At 37.5% G+C, this 17,818-nt stretch overlaps 1 long non-coding RNA gene across 1 annotated transcript in view; it reads right to left on the minus strand.

Moving 5' to 3' along the window:
• The window catches only part of LOC128655344 (uncharacterized), a 74,377-nt gene that overhangs the window by 31,015 nt on the left and 25,544 nt on the right, over positions 1-17,818 (minus strand). Inside the window, exon 2 of the long non-coding RNA XR_008401763.1 lies at positions 4,845-4,920. This is a non-coding gene — a long non-coding RNA (uncharacterized LOC128655344). The remainder of the gene's footprint in view (positions 1-4,844; positions 4,921-17,818) is intronic.

The raw sequence follows: 17,818 nt of genomic DNA on the forward strand, positions 1-17,818 counted from the left end.
ACACTTACATAATTTACCAATCTACCTTATGGTGGAGTCGGGGAAGATTAAGGATAGATTAAAATTACAAGAGGAACTAGGATCACCCTTCCATAGCTGGTATTCATATCTGCAGATAAGGCATGCGCTCTCAGATAACACATTTAAAGCTAATACACTTAGAACATTGACTACTTTCGAGAAGCTATGTACAAATCCTGGGAGCAAAAAAGCTCATTTGTCGCTAACTTATAAATTGCTAAGAAGCTCCTTCCCGGATCAGCGTCCCTCTTTCATTATGAAATGGGAATCAGAAATAATAGACAATTTTATAGATGAGGACTGGATAAATAGCTTCACAATGTCACACTCTGCCTCAACCTCGCTGTTCATATCTGAACTGAATTACAAAATACTCGCCCGGTGGTATCTAACGCCCCAGCGTCTCAGATATATTTATCCTACTGCTTCATCGGCCTGTTGGAGGCGTTGCGGAGGGCTGGGGACCATGACCCACATTTGGTGGGGTTGCCCCCTCTTGTCGGAATACTGGCAAAAAATAGAGAGTTGTACTAATAAAATTCTAGGCCTGGATATCACCTTTAACCCTAAATTTGTATTGCTTAATATGATCCCACCAATACACTGCATGTATCGCATGAGACTTCTTAAATTGATGTTAGCATGTGCAAAGAGATTGATACCTAGAATGTGGAAGACACAAAACACTCCGACACACATACAGTGGATAGCAGAAGTAGGACATATACTGGAACTAGAAAAATAACATTCCTACTACGTGGGGAAACAAGACTCTTTCATTGACATGTTTTTTATTTGGGAACAGGGCCTCTCTAACCTGAGTGAGGACAGTGAAGCATAAAGCATAAGCTAGCGATAGACCAGAAGTGTCCCCAAACTCCTGAACTCCTTATAAACTTATTTGTCAATCTACCTTTTTCGCCCTCCCTTTTCTTCCCCTCTCCCTCCCCCTTCTTCCCCCCACTCTCCCTTAGATAAGAGACATTATTATCGGACAGCTTATCAACAACCAAAAGTTGACTGCATTTCCCTTAAATCTTATGTTTTTTACCGTTTTCTTTTTATTTTGTATGGAAATCTTTCACAAACAAGCCATTGATTAATAACTACTGATCTTGCGATACCACTGTGTTTCAAATGTTGAATGTAAACTTTTTCGATTGTAATGTTTTGAAACAAAAATACCAATAAAAATTATTGAATAAAAAAAACTGCCTACACAGCCTCAGCTGGCAAAAGTTACGACGAAAGTTCACAGTTCTAGAGGCCGCATTGGTTGTGCAGGGAAATTTCTCGCTATTTACGAGTACAAACAGAAGAAATTGCGGGTACATGTAATTAGAGGACAGTTTGTTAACAATCTATTGAGCAGGAAAGTAGCCTGTGGTCTGGGCCTTGTCGCCAGAGTAAATTAGATTAGCGAAGACATGTTTGGTGAACTGGGCCTGCTAAACTGCGAGTCAGTCTGAATAGCACTTAAAGTTGATGCAGTCCCATACAGCATTACTACTCCTCTTAGAATTCCATTCCTGCACTTCTGCATATGAAGAATATAGGAGTTATTGAAGAAGATGTCGAAGCAACTGACTGGTGTGCCCCCCATTGTGACCGTTGCGAAGAAGAACGGGAAGGTACGCATCTGGGTAGCTTTGAAACAGCTGAATGAGGTGGTGAAAAGGGAGAGATATGTGCTGCCGACGCTTGAAGATATAGCTCCGAAAATGGCTGGGGTGAAGTTCTTCTCCACACTGGATGTTTCCAATGGCTTCTGGCAGATACCTCTAGACCCGAAGTGCTGCAAACTGACTACCTTCATTACACCGGAGAGTCAGTTGTGCTTCTGCAGACTCCCCTTCGGGATATCCTCTGCATCTGAAATCTTTCAAAGAGAGATGAGTTCCTTCTTGAGGGACCATGTGGGCATGGCAGTCATCATGGATGACATTTTGGAGATGGTATTAAGCCAGACCACGACAAAATCCTTGCTATTAAACAAATGAAAAGTCCTTCTGATTTACATGAGCTGAGACAATATTGGGCCTTGTGAATTATGTGGGCAGGTTCCTACCAGATTTATCTACAGTATTACACCGCATTACCGATTTGTTGAAGAAAGATGTTGCCTGGGTCTGGGGACCTCCATAAGAAGAAGCTTTCAAACTGGTCAAGTCCCTGCTGGGGTCTGCCTCAGTGCTGGGGTTCTACAACCCTTCTAAAAAGACTGTGGTTAGCGCCAATGCAAGCAGCTATGGGTTAGGGGCCTCTCCTGCAGCTGAATGAGAACAAACTACAGCTCATCGCCTACTGTTCTCATACACTGAAGGCTGCATAATCGAAATATGCCCAGATTGAGAAAGAGTGCCTGGCTGCAGTTTGGGCCTGTGAGCGCTTTCAGTGTTACTTAGTGGGCCTGGAGAAGATTAGTCTGGAAACTTACCATAAACCACTAGTTCCTCTGATCAATTCCTATGATATTGACAAGACACCCCTAAGATACCATTGACTTCTGATGAGGCTGCTCAGGATCAAGGTTCAAGCAGTGCTTGTGCTGGGGAAACAACTAGTAGTGGCAGATACACTTTCCAGGCTCATGCTGGCTGCTGCTGAAGGGTCTTCAACTGAATCAGATGTGAAAGTGTACATGGATTCAGTTCTGGCATCTAAATCCATCTCGTCAGAAAAGCTAGAGCAAATAAGGAAGGAGACACGCTAGGACACAGATCTTCAAGAAGTTAACAAGTTTTTAAAGCGAGGTTGGCATGAGAGCCGGGCCAGTCTGGATGTCTTTGAGCTCTTACCAGTCAGAAAGGTCACAGCTCACTGAGCTGGACGGGTTGGTGCTGTTCCAAGACCGCATTCTTATTCCTGTTAGAATGTGGCAGGAGATGCTAAGCAGGATTCACAATGGCCACTTGGGCATTACAAAGTGCAGAGAAAGGGCAGCTACGGCGGTATGGTGGCTTGGAATCAGTACTGACATTGCAAGTCATGTGTCAAAATGTGCCTTTTGCTGGGAACGCCGGTCTACTCAGAGAAGAGAGCCATTAATTTCAATCCTGCTACCTGCAGGCCCGTGGCAGAAGATAGCAGCAGATGTGTCCGAACTCCATGGGAAGAAGTACCTGGTTGTAATTGATTTTTATTCCAGATATTTTAGATTGCACCCCTGAATGAAACCACCAGTCTGGCCATCATCACTCTTCTCAAAAGCTTGTTCGCCCGCTGGGGCATACAGATGGAGCTAGTGAGTGGTAACGGAATGCAGTTTGCTTCCATGAATTTCAGATCTTTCAGCAGTAAATATGATTTCATCCATTCTACTTCAAGTCCGCATTACCCGCAGGCCAATGGAATGGCCCGAAAGGGCAGTTCAAACAACCAAGTTCATTTTGAAGCAATCTGAGTCGTACCTAGCTCTCTTGGCCTTTAGGGCGACTCCCATCCAAGCCACAGGTTTTAGCCCAGCACAGTTTATGTTAGGATGCCAGATCCGCACCACTCTACCCTCTGTGGGTGTCTTCCAGCCAGCCCCCCCCCCGTTCCTCGGGAGGAGGTCCTTAGGAGGGATGAAGAGGCGAAAAGGGGCTACGACAGAAAACACTCTGTGAGGCCCTTGCAGGAGCTGAATGTGGACCAGAATGTTAGAGTTAAACTGGATGATGAGAAGAAATGGAAGACGCCATCCACTATAATAGGATGATCTCCAGAACCAAGGTCTTACTGAAGGAGGGACATTCACACGTAGAAATAGAAGACATCTTCATCCAGTACCTGTGAGATTGAGACTGGATGCTTCAGAGCCACAGCCGGTGGGATCCCCTGTTTTAAGAGGGGTGGCTTCCCCACAGCAAGACCACAGCAGGGATACTTCTGTGCTTCCAGCAGACTCTCATTTACCTTTTTCTGTATCAAAGGATAGTTCATGTAAAATGACGTCAAGTGGAAGGGTGGGGAAACCTCCAGCCCGCTACCGGGATTAGCACTGTAGTTAGAGCAGTGACCAGAAGAATGGGCAGAATAATCCCATGGTCACTGTGGACTAGGGTAGTCTACCCCGATAACCAAGATAGGATTGCATTTCTTGTCGTTTATATATGTATATATATATATATATATATATATATATATATATATATTTTCTATACCTTGTTATTTGTTGTACACTAAAAAAAATAAAACAATTGTATGCTTCTTGTATACCTTGTTATTTGTTATAGGCGTGTCCTTTAGCCGTTATAGTCTATGTCGCAGTTACTATGCTGGATGTATTGTGCAGTCTGTAAACCTCTATGTTCTGCAATAAAACTGAGTTGGTCCTTCTATGCTGTGTTCTGCACCTCATGACATCTCCCCTTTCATATGAGGGAGCCACATGTCCCCCTAAGATGCAGCTGATCACCACTAAAGAAAGTAATTTCTAGTGGTGGGCAGGGGATACTATATAGCCCCTTTCACCCCTGATTTAATTAGAGGGGTATGAGACTCCCCATGGGAAACAGGTATTTTCTATTTTTAAATGAATAGTCCTACCCCACTCTACGTTTTAGGTAAACATTTTGTTAATGGGGGTAACCTGCCCCAAGTACACTTGTGTGCTTTTTGACAAGGGAATTGGGCACCTATTGAGTCTCCCCCATAAAATTATTTCAAATTAGTAGATGATTGGCTAACAGTGTCTCCAAACAAGTCCTATCCCTTACACAGAATATACACACACATACATACAATACCCCTCACATGTGAGAGCTGTTTATTTTGATATGCTGTATTCTTGATTTAAAAGAAAGATGCCTAAATGACAAAATAATGCTAAAAAAAATCACCATTAGCCACTTTTGTTGGTGAATCACTCACTGGCTGCACTCTACGGAAGTTCTATCAGCTGCTAGTTTGTAGAACCTAAAATATAAGATAATGTAAGATAAAATATTAGAGAAAATAAGAACAACTCTGTAAAGTTCTGATTATGAAAGATACAAAAGTTTTTATTTTAGTAATAAATAAATATAAATAATAATTCTCTTTACATTGTATGTAGTGGTCCATCTCTTGAGGTAAGTAATTCATATTTTAATTATTATTTGGCTCTGACAATTGGCATTGTGTAATAAATAAAATATTATCATTCGTGCTTAATGTTGTAGAGTTTCAGACAACAGAAATGAGGAAAGACGTAACTTTGAATTACATATGAAATACTTTACTATGAAATGGTATTTAACCCCTTGGTTGACAAGAGAGCTTCAGGGCACTGATACACAATGCTTTGCACCCTCTTTGGAAGTGAAAGGGTTAAAATTCATCCATATTAATAAGCTAAATGGGAACTGAATGAATAATTATCTTTGCACTGATAATCTGCTGTAAGCACAAGAGACTAGAATACACAGCCTAAGTCACTTAACACTACTCTGTGACCATATGGACTGTAGAAATTCAATCCGGTTTCATGTTTATGAAAGTTAAATTGGAAACTTGAATGGATAAGTGTCATGGAAAGGTCATGATTCATTTAATGCAGGATTGTTAATGGAAATGATGGTACAAAGTACACTCGTACAGTCAAACTGGGGTCACACTGCTGTGAAATAAATTCACCCACATCACAAAACATGAAAACTTCTTCAGTTTTCGTGAGCAGAGGAAATAAAAACACAGATGATTAGTGAAATATATGCATTATGACTTTATTTATAATATTGTCATTACAGAAAAATTTTCCCCAGTTTTATATATTACTCAGCAATTTTTTTCGGTCAAGAACTGTTCAAATGCTGTCTGTAAAACATTCTAGAATCATTAAAGTGATTTTTGATGAACAAATTACATGCTCTAATTCAATTTAGCATAATACTTTTTACAATTCTGCTTCTACCTAAATATGTGTTCACCACCTCATGCAAGTGAGTTAAACACATAGGTAAAGTTCTTTTTAAGAGCACCAAGCAGCTCCCAAGCAGGAATCTGACGATAAAATCAGGAGATTTAGTCACTTGCACTCACATTTATTCACCATTTCTCTTGCACTCACATTTATTCACCATTGACCAGTGGATTCCTTCTTTAAAACTGCAATACTTGTGGATTTTACTTATGCATTGCTGCCAACATTTAAAAAAAAATCAAAACACACCTATCTGATAGTAATAGTATAATTTAGATTTATCTTATTATACAGATTACAGCCCCAAACTCTTACATCTACCCTGTAATGGGCCAGATTACGAGTGGAGTGCTATTTAGTGTTTACGCTAGAATGCTAATTGAGCTAGAAGTAAACTTTTTGGAAGCGTCTGGTTGCGCTCGTATTGTAATTTGAAAGTAAAAAGTTATTGCTCTTGCGCTAACCTAATGCACGCAAACAGTTACTTCTAGCGCAATTAGAATATCGTATGTGATAACCTATTCCCCCATTGACGTCAATGGAGCAAAAAAAAGTGGAAAAAACCTAACACCCTACTCGCACACTAACCCAAACTCATGTTCTCAAGGGCACTGACCCGACATTAAGATTCATATTTCACATTCCAATGTTCTTCACATAGAAGAATCAATATTGTCTATTTATTCATAAACACAGACACAGACACACACACACACACACACACATATATATATATATATATATATATATATATATATATATATATATATATATATATAAATAAATATATATATATAAATATAATGGTATTTTGGTACAAAATTTTGATTATTTATAGGTATAGATATACATATATATATATATATATATATATATATATATATATATAATCAATACAAATATTTGCATAGGAAATTAGCACATCTAGGCAAGATTCCCCGCTTACTTTTCCTAGATGTGCTAATAATTTCCTATGCAAATATTTGTATTGATTTAACTTTGAGACATGGAGGATTTTAATCTCAGTTTTTTATCTCCACCATAATCTTAATGAATTTATATATATATATATATATATATATTATACTGTATATATATATATATATATATATATATATATATATATATATATATATATATATATATATATATATATATATATATGATATGAATATATATTTTAAAATACTATGCTATATGTAGAACATGTGAAATATTTACAGTACATACACAAATAAATATTGCATAAATATGATTTTACATGTTTTCATTTACTTTTATATATATATATATATATATATATATAATCTTTAGAAATGTATATATAGGAATCTCTATGTGTATGTGTACTTTGTAATGCATTTTTCATGTGTTTTGTGAAACTTTTATGTTTCGTGAAATAGTTAATAGTTAACTTGGATTGCACTCAAGCAATATTGTTTACTTTCAAATCATAATACCAGCGAAATTTAACCTGCGCGCAAACAGTCGCGAAAAACTGCTTGCAAACGTTGGGACTCCACTCGTAATCTGGCACAATATTGGCAATACTAGTCTTTGGAACATATTCTGGGCATATAGTTCTTGTTACAACACGGCATCAAAATTAGGCACAATGTTGGGCACAAGACGTAGCATTTTATATGGCTGTCTAGCCAGTAGAGGGTTAATAACACAGCAATACAAAACATGTTATGTATATGACTTTAAATAGAGGTAAAGCTTCCTAGACAGAATGGTATTGCAAATACAGATATCTCCAACCATAGAAAGTGCAATCCTGCCAGCTTTGAACTTCATCATTTTAAGTAATTTTTTATATTCAGTGACATCACAGTATGAGACCTCATAGGAAGAGATGTCACATGACTTTTAAAAATGTTAAACAATTAAAATAATTCCTTTACTTTATAAATTGTTCCAGTAAACAGAAAACAGTCTGCATCACTAGTCAGTATTTATTAAAGTGTCTAAAGCATTCTAGCACTATTTCAGTAAAGTTATAATGAAACATAAACCATCTCCTAATCAATTACAGTGTTGAAGACTCGTGCACACTCCTGCGCCCAAACCCAGGAGCCAAATATTTTTTGCTTATATTTTCTTTATATTTCTCACAATTTGAGGCCAGAGCTGCACGAAAAGGTAATTAATAAAACATTTGCAGATCATAGTAGTAGGATGTCATCACACCATAGAAATAGCCCTTATAATTTGCTTTCCCACCTAAATATTGCTGCCATAGGCACAGGCCTAGCTTGTTTAGGCCAAAATATGCCCTTGCTAATTTTAGCGCTACAATATGTGTTAGGTAAAAATGTTAGAAGCAGAATGCAGATTAGAGGGTTTATGAAAAATATTACATCTGAGCTAAAAGTCGATATGGATCAGTTTCCTATTTATATGAGCCAAAGCTGTTTCTGTTGACTTTAATATCCATTTAATTACACTCCCTCTGGCCAGCAAGACAAAAACAGACAAGTTAAGAGAACTGTTGAATACAAATATTATAAATAAATTATGGATAGCCAAGTTGTGAAAGTAAGAGTTAGATAACTGGTAATCAACAAGCCAGCAGGAAGCCAGGATTGCAGCTTTCTGCAGACACAAAATAACGTGTGTTCCTAATTATATTGCAGACTGTCAAAGCCATCCGCGGTGTTGCACAGTCGTTGAGAAAAAAAGAGAGGGAAAAGAACATATATTAAGCTGGATTTATTAAGATTGCCCTAAAAAAAAACTAAGTATGCGCATCCCATATGCTACTTTGTTTCTGTGAATTTTCAGTAGCTGCATTTGGATATCAAATGATATGTAATCAAAATGTTTTATGGGATGTATAATAAATGCCTACAAATTCTGGTTTTGGGTATTAATGCAGTTTATTTATATCACCGGACTTCACTATATATATATATTCCGGGGAACTGCCTGTATATATATTTTACCCAAATGGCATTGAAGTCTCCCTTAAAGGGATATGAAACCCACATTTTTTATTTCATGATTCGGATAGAGCATGTGATTTTAAACAACTTTCTAATTTACTTCTATTATCAATATTTATTTGTTCTCTTGATATCCTTTGTTGAAAAGCAGGGACGTATACTTATTAGCTGACCCATTTCTGGAGCACTATATTGCAGCAGTTTTGCAAGAATGCTATCCATTTGCAAGAGCCCTAGATGGCAGCACTATTTCCTGCCATGTAGTGATCCAGATGCCTACCTAGGTATCAGAGAATATCATCGGAACAAATCAAATTTGATAATAGAAGTAAATTGGAAACTTTTTTAAAATGGTATGCTCCGTCTAAATCACAAAAGAAAATATTTGAGTTTTGTATCCCTTTAAGGTCTCACTGAACAATTGTTAGTGCTTAAAGGGATATTAAACAGTTTGAGATTATAATATAAAGGACTACATTAAAAGTGGAGAACAATCAATAGATTAACATGCTGTTATTTCAAGTGGTGGTTAAATATTTTAACCAAAGTATCTCAAGGCAAGCAAATTTTTTTTAGCACACCCTATACTTTTAATGCATAGTGTAGGGAGTGCTATTAGAGTGCTCATTTCGCTTGTTTTAAAAGTGGTGAGTTAAATGTTGTGCTTAGGCACAATCCAAAACGGCGCTGTAAAAGTAGCACTTGTTGAGACCTGGGGGCCAAATTATCAAATGGCAGGCAGACATGATTATCTGTAGTTCTTTACTTAAAGTGAAGGTAAACTTTGATGAATGAAAGCCCGTTTTTTAAAAATACTATTTAAACAGGGGCACTTTCATTCATCAAAGTTTAGAAGGCAGCCGTTTTGATTAAAAACTTACCTTTGTTTTTTTCACAGTCAGAGCAGCTTCCCCCATCCGGAGATCCTCTTTTCACATGTTATCAATGACTAATCCAGCTTCGTCCAATCACGGCTTTCCCCCCAGGTTAGTCATTGCCTGAGGCCATGCCATGATTGGAGGAAGCTGGATTAGTTATTGATAATGTGTGAAGAGAGGATCTCCAGGAGGGGGAAGCTGCTCTGACTGTGAAAAAAACAAAGGTAAGTTTTTAATCAAAACGGCTGCCTTCTAAACTTTGATGAATGAAAGTGCCCCTGTGTTTAATAGTTTTTTAAAAAAACGGGCTTTCATTCCTCATAGTGTACCTTCACTTTAAAGTGAAATAAAGGGGACTTTCATTCATGAAGTATAAGATACTTCATGTAAAAAGCTCCTTTATTTAATTCAATTGATTGCCGTTTTTAGCCCAAGGCTAAAAAATTTTTTTGCTAAGAGGTGACGTTTCCAGCCAATAGCCGTGCGGTAAATCTGGCTTGGCGCCCATTGGAGCCGGATTTACCGCACAGCTATTGGCTAAGAGGTGAAAACGTCACCTATTAGCCAAAATTTTTTTTAGCCGTGAACTGCTGTACCAGGTAAGAACGGCGATCGATTGAAACAAATAAAGGAGCTTTCTACATGAAGTATCTTATACTTCATGAATGAAAGTCCCCTTTATTTGTTTCAATAGTTAATCCTAGCGTTTGTACAACGCTAGGATTGACTTTCACTTTCGGGGGGTAGATTACAGCATACGCTGCTTAAAGGGACGCTGAACGCAAATGTTTTCTTTCGTGATTCAGATAGAGCATGCAATTTTAAGCAACTTTCTAATGTACTCCTATAATCATTTTTCTTCATTCTCTTGCTATCTTTATTTGAAAAAGAAGGCATCTAAGATAAGGAGCTAGACAATTTTTGGTTCAGACCCTGGACAGCACTTGTTTATTGGTGGATTAATTTATCCACTAATCAGCAAGAACAACCCAGGTTGTTCACCAAAAATGAGCCGGCTTCTAAACTTACATTCTTGCTTTTCAAATAAAGATACCAAGAGAATGAAGAAAAGTTGATAATAGAAGTAAATTAGAAAGTTGTTTAAAATTGCATGCTCTATCTGAATCACAAAAGAAAAAAAATGGGTTCAGTGTCCCTTTAATAAATCTACCCCCAAAAGTAAACCTTTATTACTTGCTATTTTTGAAATACAAAACACATGAAAATGCTACAGATATAAAAAAGTTATATTTAGACTTATAAAACAGGGGTTCATTATTAAAAAAAATGTTTTGAGGAAGAATTAACGGAATATACTGTGAGACGGGACTGGGAAGGTGTATGTGTGTATGTATTTACGTATGTATGAAGTATTTTGGACTTTTATTAAAATAGTATAGCACAGGATTACATGACAAATTCCACTACTTAGGCACCATCCAACATTAATTTTACAGCATACTCACATAGAAGAGCTGTTATGTGAACGATCATAGACTATTGCTTGAGCACTAAGAAATAACTTGGACTTTTTCCTTTAATTTAACTCTGATTTCTGAAATAATGTTTGTTTCCATGTTGGAACCTAGGTTTTCCCCTTATCTATCTATTATGCTGAGGTCAATTAGGGACAGAAATAAACCATGTAATATTGTAACCATGTAATCCACACTATCTTTTATCATCTGTCATATCTGTTCTTAATTGACCACAGCAGAAGCGATAGTTAAGTGAAAACCTAGGCTCCAGCATGCTGTGTCCATTACATTATAGAAACTTAAGTATATTTTATACATAATACTTTTCTCGGGCTAACCTTTGCTGTTACACAGTTTTTTCTATTCATGCTGTTTAATATCCTTTAAACACTGATATGAATTTGATAAATAAAAAAATATAAGAACAATTGTTTTTGACACAACGCTGTTCATTTGACAGGTTAATCTCTGCATAATATTAGAAGGGGCTAAGAGAAGTCAACTGCAGATTTGGAGTTTAAGGGGTGTAGGGGTTTAGAGCAGGGCCGTCCACTTCCTCTTGTGTTTGTCTTGTTTAGTCTGTTTGATGTGTTTGCATTTTTTTTTTAACCATGAATCAGTGCAGTTATTTGTTTGCCACTTGTGGTTCCAGTGCTATGGAATTTAGAGATTATTTAAAATAAATAATAATAATGATTACAACAATACATTGGGACATAAGACATTGTAAGTAAAACAGGAGCATACAGGTACAAGGGAGCACAAACGACAATTTAAGGGTTAAATAGACAAAAGCACGCTTCTCTGCCTTCCAGAACAGGATACTCATGTATGTCATGTGATTCTTTACCAGACAATGGATGTGACCAGGAACCGTACAATGTACACACCTCCCAGTTGCCTCTGCTTTATGTGCATAAATGTCTCCCTTATTTTGAAGAGCTCAAATCTTTTAATAAAAAATCCTACTCCCACTTTAACTGCAAAAATTCCATTGTATTGTAATATTTACATAACTCAGAATCATCTAGCAATTCACCATGAGGTAAGTTCCCATTTCTCTTTTCAACACTACCTAACATTAAAGGGACAGTCTACACCAGAATTTTTATTGTTGAAACGATAGATAATCCCTTTTTTACCCATTCCCTAGTTTTGCATAACCAACACAGTTAAATAAATACACTTTTTACCTCTGTAATTACCTTGTATCTAAGCCTCTGCAAACTGCCCCCTTATTTCATTTCTTTTGACAGACATCCATTTTAGCCAATCAGAGCTGGCTCACTGGAACTCCACGTGCATGAGCACAGTGTTATCTATATGACACACGTGAACTAACACCCTCTAGTGGTTAAAAACTGTCAAAATGCCCTGAGAGAAGAGGCGACCTTCAAAGGCTTAGAAATTAGCATATGAACCTCCTAGGTTTAGCTTTCAACTAAGAATACAAAGGGAACAAAGTAAAATTGGTGATAAAAGTAAATTGGAAAATTGTTTAAAATTACATTCTCTATCTGAATCATGAAAGTTTATTTTGGACTAGACTGTCCCTTTAATACTATAATACCTGAACACCCAAATCCCTCCAACATTGTTAAAACCGCCCACCCAAATAACTAGGCACAGACCTAACTTTTAGATTTATCAAACTATGCCCCAGATAACACATGCCCCATCCCCCATCCCCTTTAAATTTTGGGGTGCTCCATTTATTATATAGAGGGTTATAGTACCCCATTATCCCCTAAGGAATAAAACAGCAGTAGTATCTAATGCAGTATAAGCTATTTTGCACATTCAACAGCTGCACATTTAACAAATGCACTGCAGCACTTCACTCAGTTAAAACACTTTTGAATTTCAGTTTTGCCAACAACATACTCAGAACCAAAACAGAGCAATTCATTATTTTTGTACTCTATGGGAAGGACAGATACAAATCCCTTCCCCTTTTCACCATCAAGATAGAAAAAGAAGAAATACAAAGATTAATAATCGTTGGCGTCTGTATCAAAGAAAAGTTGTTGGCTGACAAAAAACCTGTTGTTTGCCAGAATTCTGACAGTGCTCAAAGAGAATGGGAGACAAGTTAATATTTTGTGAACTAAAATGTGAACTTCGTATTTAAGTTTCTCATATGATAAATTAAGAAAAATAAAACAACTTTCCATCACACATTCATTAGTTATCGTTCTTGCTTTTGCCGTTAATACTTCTGAATAATTCTCTTCATACTATTATACTTAAAGGGATATGAAACCCAAAATGTTTATTTCATTATTTAGATAGAGGCCTCTATTTAACAAGCTCCGAATGGAGCTTGATGGCCTCTGTTTCTGGAGAGTCTTCAGACTCGCCAGAAACAGCAGTTATGAAGCAGCGGTCACAAAGACCGCTGCTCCATAACCTGTCCGCCTGCTCTGAGCAGGCGGATAGACATTGCCAGAAATCAACCCGATCGAGTACGATCGGGTTGATTGACACCCCCTTGCTGGCGGCGAGTCTGCAGGGGGCGGCGTTGCACCAGCAGCTCTTGTGAGCTGCTGGTGCAATGCTGAATACGGCGAGCGTGTTGCTCGCCGTATTCAGCGAGGTCTGTCGGATCTGATCCACACTCTCGGATCAGGTCCGACAGACCTTGATAACTTGGGGCCAATGTATACACTTTTAAACAACTTTTCAATGTACTTCAATTATCTAAATTGCTTTTTTGTGTCCTATGGTATCCTTTGTTGAAAAGCATACCTAGGTAGGCAAAGGAGCAGCAATGCAGTACTGGGAGCTAGCTGGTGATTATTGGCTGCATATAATCTAGAGAATCAAGCAAAATTGACAATAGAAGTAAATTGGAAAGTTGTTTTTTTAAATTGCATGCTCTTTCATGAAAGAACATTTTTGGGTTTCATGTCCCTAGTATGGTATCATTTATCAGTGCCCGTAACATACTAAAAAGAGATTGGTTAGCTCATAGACAAAGCTCATTTACATCTATCTCTAACGGGCCACAGCAAATGAGACCAGGAACATGGTTTACATTAGGCCTTTCAAGAGGTGTAATTGCTTTTGGTTTCCAAAACCATCAGCTAGATTACGAGTTTTGCGGTAACAGGGGTGCGTTGCTAACGAGCATTTTTTTTCACTGCTCACTTAAGACAATGCTGGTATTACAGGTTTTTTTAAACCCGGCGTTAGCCGCAAAACGATGAGCTTAGAGCAAAATTTAGCTCCACATACCATACCAGCGTTGCTTACGGTAGAGGTGAGCTGGCTAAACGTGCTCATGCACAATTTCCCCGTAGGAAACAATGGGGCAGATTCAGCTGAAAAAAAACCTAACACCTGAAAAAAAGCAGCGTTCAGCTTCTAACGCAGCCCCATTGATTCCTATGGGGAAATAAAATTAATGTCTACACCTAACACCCTAACATGAACCCAGAGTCTAAACACCCCTAATCTTACACTTATTAACCCCTAATCTGCCGCCCCCGACATCGCCAACACCTGCATCATATTATTAACCCCTAATCTGCTGCTCCGGACACTGCCGCCACCTACATTATCCCTATGAACCCCTAATCTGCTGCCCCCAACATCGCCGACACCTACATTTTATTTATTAACCCCTAATCTGCCCCCCCAATGTCGCCGTAACCTACCTACATTTATTAACCCCTAATCTGCCGCCCCATCATTGCCGCTACTATATTAAATTTATTAACCCCTAAACCTAAGTCTAACACCCCCCCTAACTTAAATATAATTGAAATAAAACGAAATATAATTACTACAATTAAATAAATAATTCCTATTTAAAACTAAATACCTATAAAAAAAACTCTAAACTAGATACAATATAACTAATAGTTACATTTGTATCTATCTTAGGGTTTATTTTTATTTTACAGGCAACTTTGTATTTATTTTAACTAGGTACAATAGTTATTAAATAGTTATTAACTATTTAATAACTTCCTAGTTAAAATAAGTACAAATTTACCTGTAAAATAAATCCTAACCTAAATTACAATAACACCTAACACTACACTATCATTAAATTAATTACATAAACTAACTACAATTAACTACAATTAAATTAAATAAACTAAAGTACAAAAACAAACAAACACTAAATTACAGAAAATAAAAAAATAATTACAAGAATTTTAAACTAATTACACCTAATCTAATCCCCCTAATAAAATAAAAAATCCCCCCAAAATAATAAAATTCCCTACCCTATACTAAATTACAAATAGCCCTTAAAAGGGCTTTTTGCGGGGTATTGCCCCAAAGTAATCAGCTCTTTTACCTGTAAAAAAAAAATACAATACCCCCCAACATTAAAACCCACCACCCACACACCCAACCCTACTTTAAATCCATCCAATCCCCCCTTAATAAAACCTAACACTACCCCCTTGAAGATGACCCTACCTTGAGACGTCTTCACCCAGCTGGGCACAAGTGGTCCTCCAGAGGGGCAGAAGTCTTTATCCGATCCGGGCAGAAGAGGACCTCCAGACGGGCAGAAGGCTTCATCCAGGCGGCATCTTCTATCTTCGTCCATCTGGAGCGGAGCGGGTCCATCTTGAAGCCATTCGACGCGGAGCATCCTCTTCTTCCGACGGCTAAGACTGAATGAAGGTTCCTTTAAATGATGTCATCCAAGATGGCGTCCCTTGAATTCCGATTGGCTTATAGGATTCTATCAGCCAATCGGAATTAAGGTAGGAAAAGTCCTATTGGCTGATGCAATCAGCCAATAGAATTGAGCTTGCATTCTATTGGCTGAATTGAACAGCCAATAGAATGCGAGCTCAATCCTGTTGGCTGATTGGATCAGCCAATAGGACTGAACTTTAATCCTATTGGCTGATCCAATCAGCCAATAGGATGTTTCCTACCTTAATTCCGATTGGCTGATAGAATTCTATCAGCCAATCGGAATTCAAGGGACACCATCTTGGATGACGTCATTTAAAGGAACCTTCATTCAGTCATAGGGGCCTAGTTATCAAGCCGTCAACCTCAAATACGCTGGAATTCCGCAGCGTATTTGTGGCGAGGCTGATTCGCCTTAGTTATCAAAGGCTCGAGACCGGCAAAAGTAGAATTTTGTGACGTAAGCATCGATCCGCCGGACTCAGTCCGACACAGATCGATTCTTACGTCACTCCAGATGTTCCGCACACAAGTGCGGCACATTCTCACTACTATTGCTAGCTATCAAAAAACTAGCAGGTACGCTCGGCACTTTTACGGCCCAGTGTACCTGGTTTTCAAAGCGCCAGCCTGGAGGCGGCGGATCCTATAGGAATCAATGGGAGTCTGACCATAGCGAAAGTACAAGTTCGCTGCTGACAGACATCCCATTGATTTCTTTGGGAGCTGTCTACACCTAACACCCTAACATGTACCCCGAGTCTAAACACCACTAATCTGACCCCCCCTACACCGCCGCAACTAAATAAAGTTATTACCCCCTAAACCGCCGCTCCCGGAGCCCACCGCAAGCTACTCTATACATATTAACCCCTAAACTGCCGCTCCCGGAGCCCACCGCAACTATAATAAATGTATTAACCCCTAAACCGCCGCTTCCTGAACCCGCCGCAACCTATATTAAATGTATTAACCCCTATCCTGCCCCCCCTACACCGTCGCCACCTATAATAAATTTATTAACCCCTATCCTGCCCCCCACTACGCCGCCGCCACTGTAATAAAATGATTAACCCCTAAACCTAAGTCTAACCCTAACCCTAACGCCCCCCTAACTTAAATATTAATTAAATAAATCTAAATAAATTAACTCTTATTAACTAAATGAATCCTATTTAAAACTAAATACTTACCTTTAAAATAAACCCTAATATAGCTACAATATAAATAATAATTATATTCTAGCTATCTTAGGATTTATATTTATTTTACAGGTAACTTTCAATTTATTTTAACCATGTACAACAACTATTAAATAGTTATTAACTATTTAATAGCTTACCTAGCTAAAATAAAGAGAAATGTACCTGTGAAATAAATCCTAACCTAAGTTACAATTACACCTAACACTACACTATACTTTAATAAATTATTCCTATTTAAAAATAAATACTTACCTGTAAAATAAACCCTAAGATAGCTACAATATAATTAATAATTATATTATAGCTATCTTAGGATTTATATTTATTTTACAGGTAACTTTGTATTTATTTTAGCTAGTTAGAATAGTTATTAAATAGTTATTAACTATTTAATAACTACCTAGCTAAAAGAAATACAAACTTACCTGTAAAATAAATCCTAACCTAAGTTACAATTAAACCTAATACTACACTATCATTAAATTAACTAAATAAACTACCTACAAATAACTACAATTAAATACAATTACATAAACTAACTAAAGTACAAAAAATAAAAAAAGCTAAGTTACAAAAAATAAAAAATTAAGTTACAAACATGTTAAAAATATTACAACAATTTTAAGCTACTTACACCTAATCTAAGCCCCCTAATAAAATAACAAACCCCCCCAAAATAAAAAAAATCCCTACCCTATTCTAAATTAAATAAATTTCAAAGCTCTTTTACCTTACCAGC

Source organism: Bombina bombina, chromosome 4 (genome assembly GCF_027579735.1).
Source record: "Bombina bombina isolate aBomBom1 chromosome 4, aBomBom1.pri, whole genome shotgun sequence".
Lineage (NCBI taxonomy): Eukaryota > Metazoa > Chordata > Amphibia > Anura > Bombinatoridae > Bombina > Bombina bombina.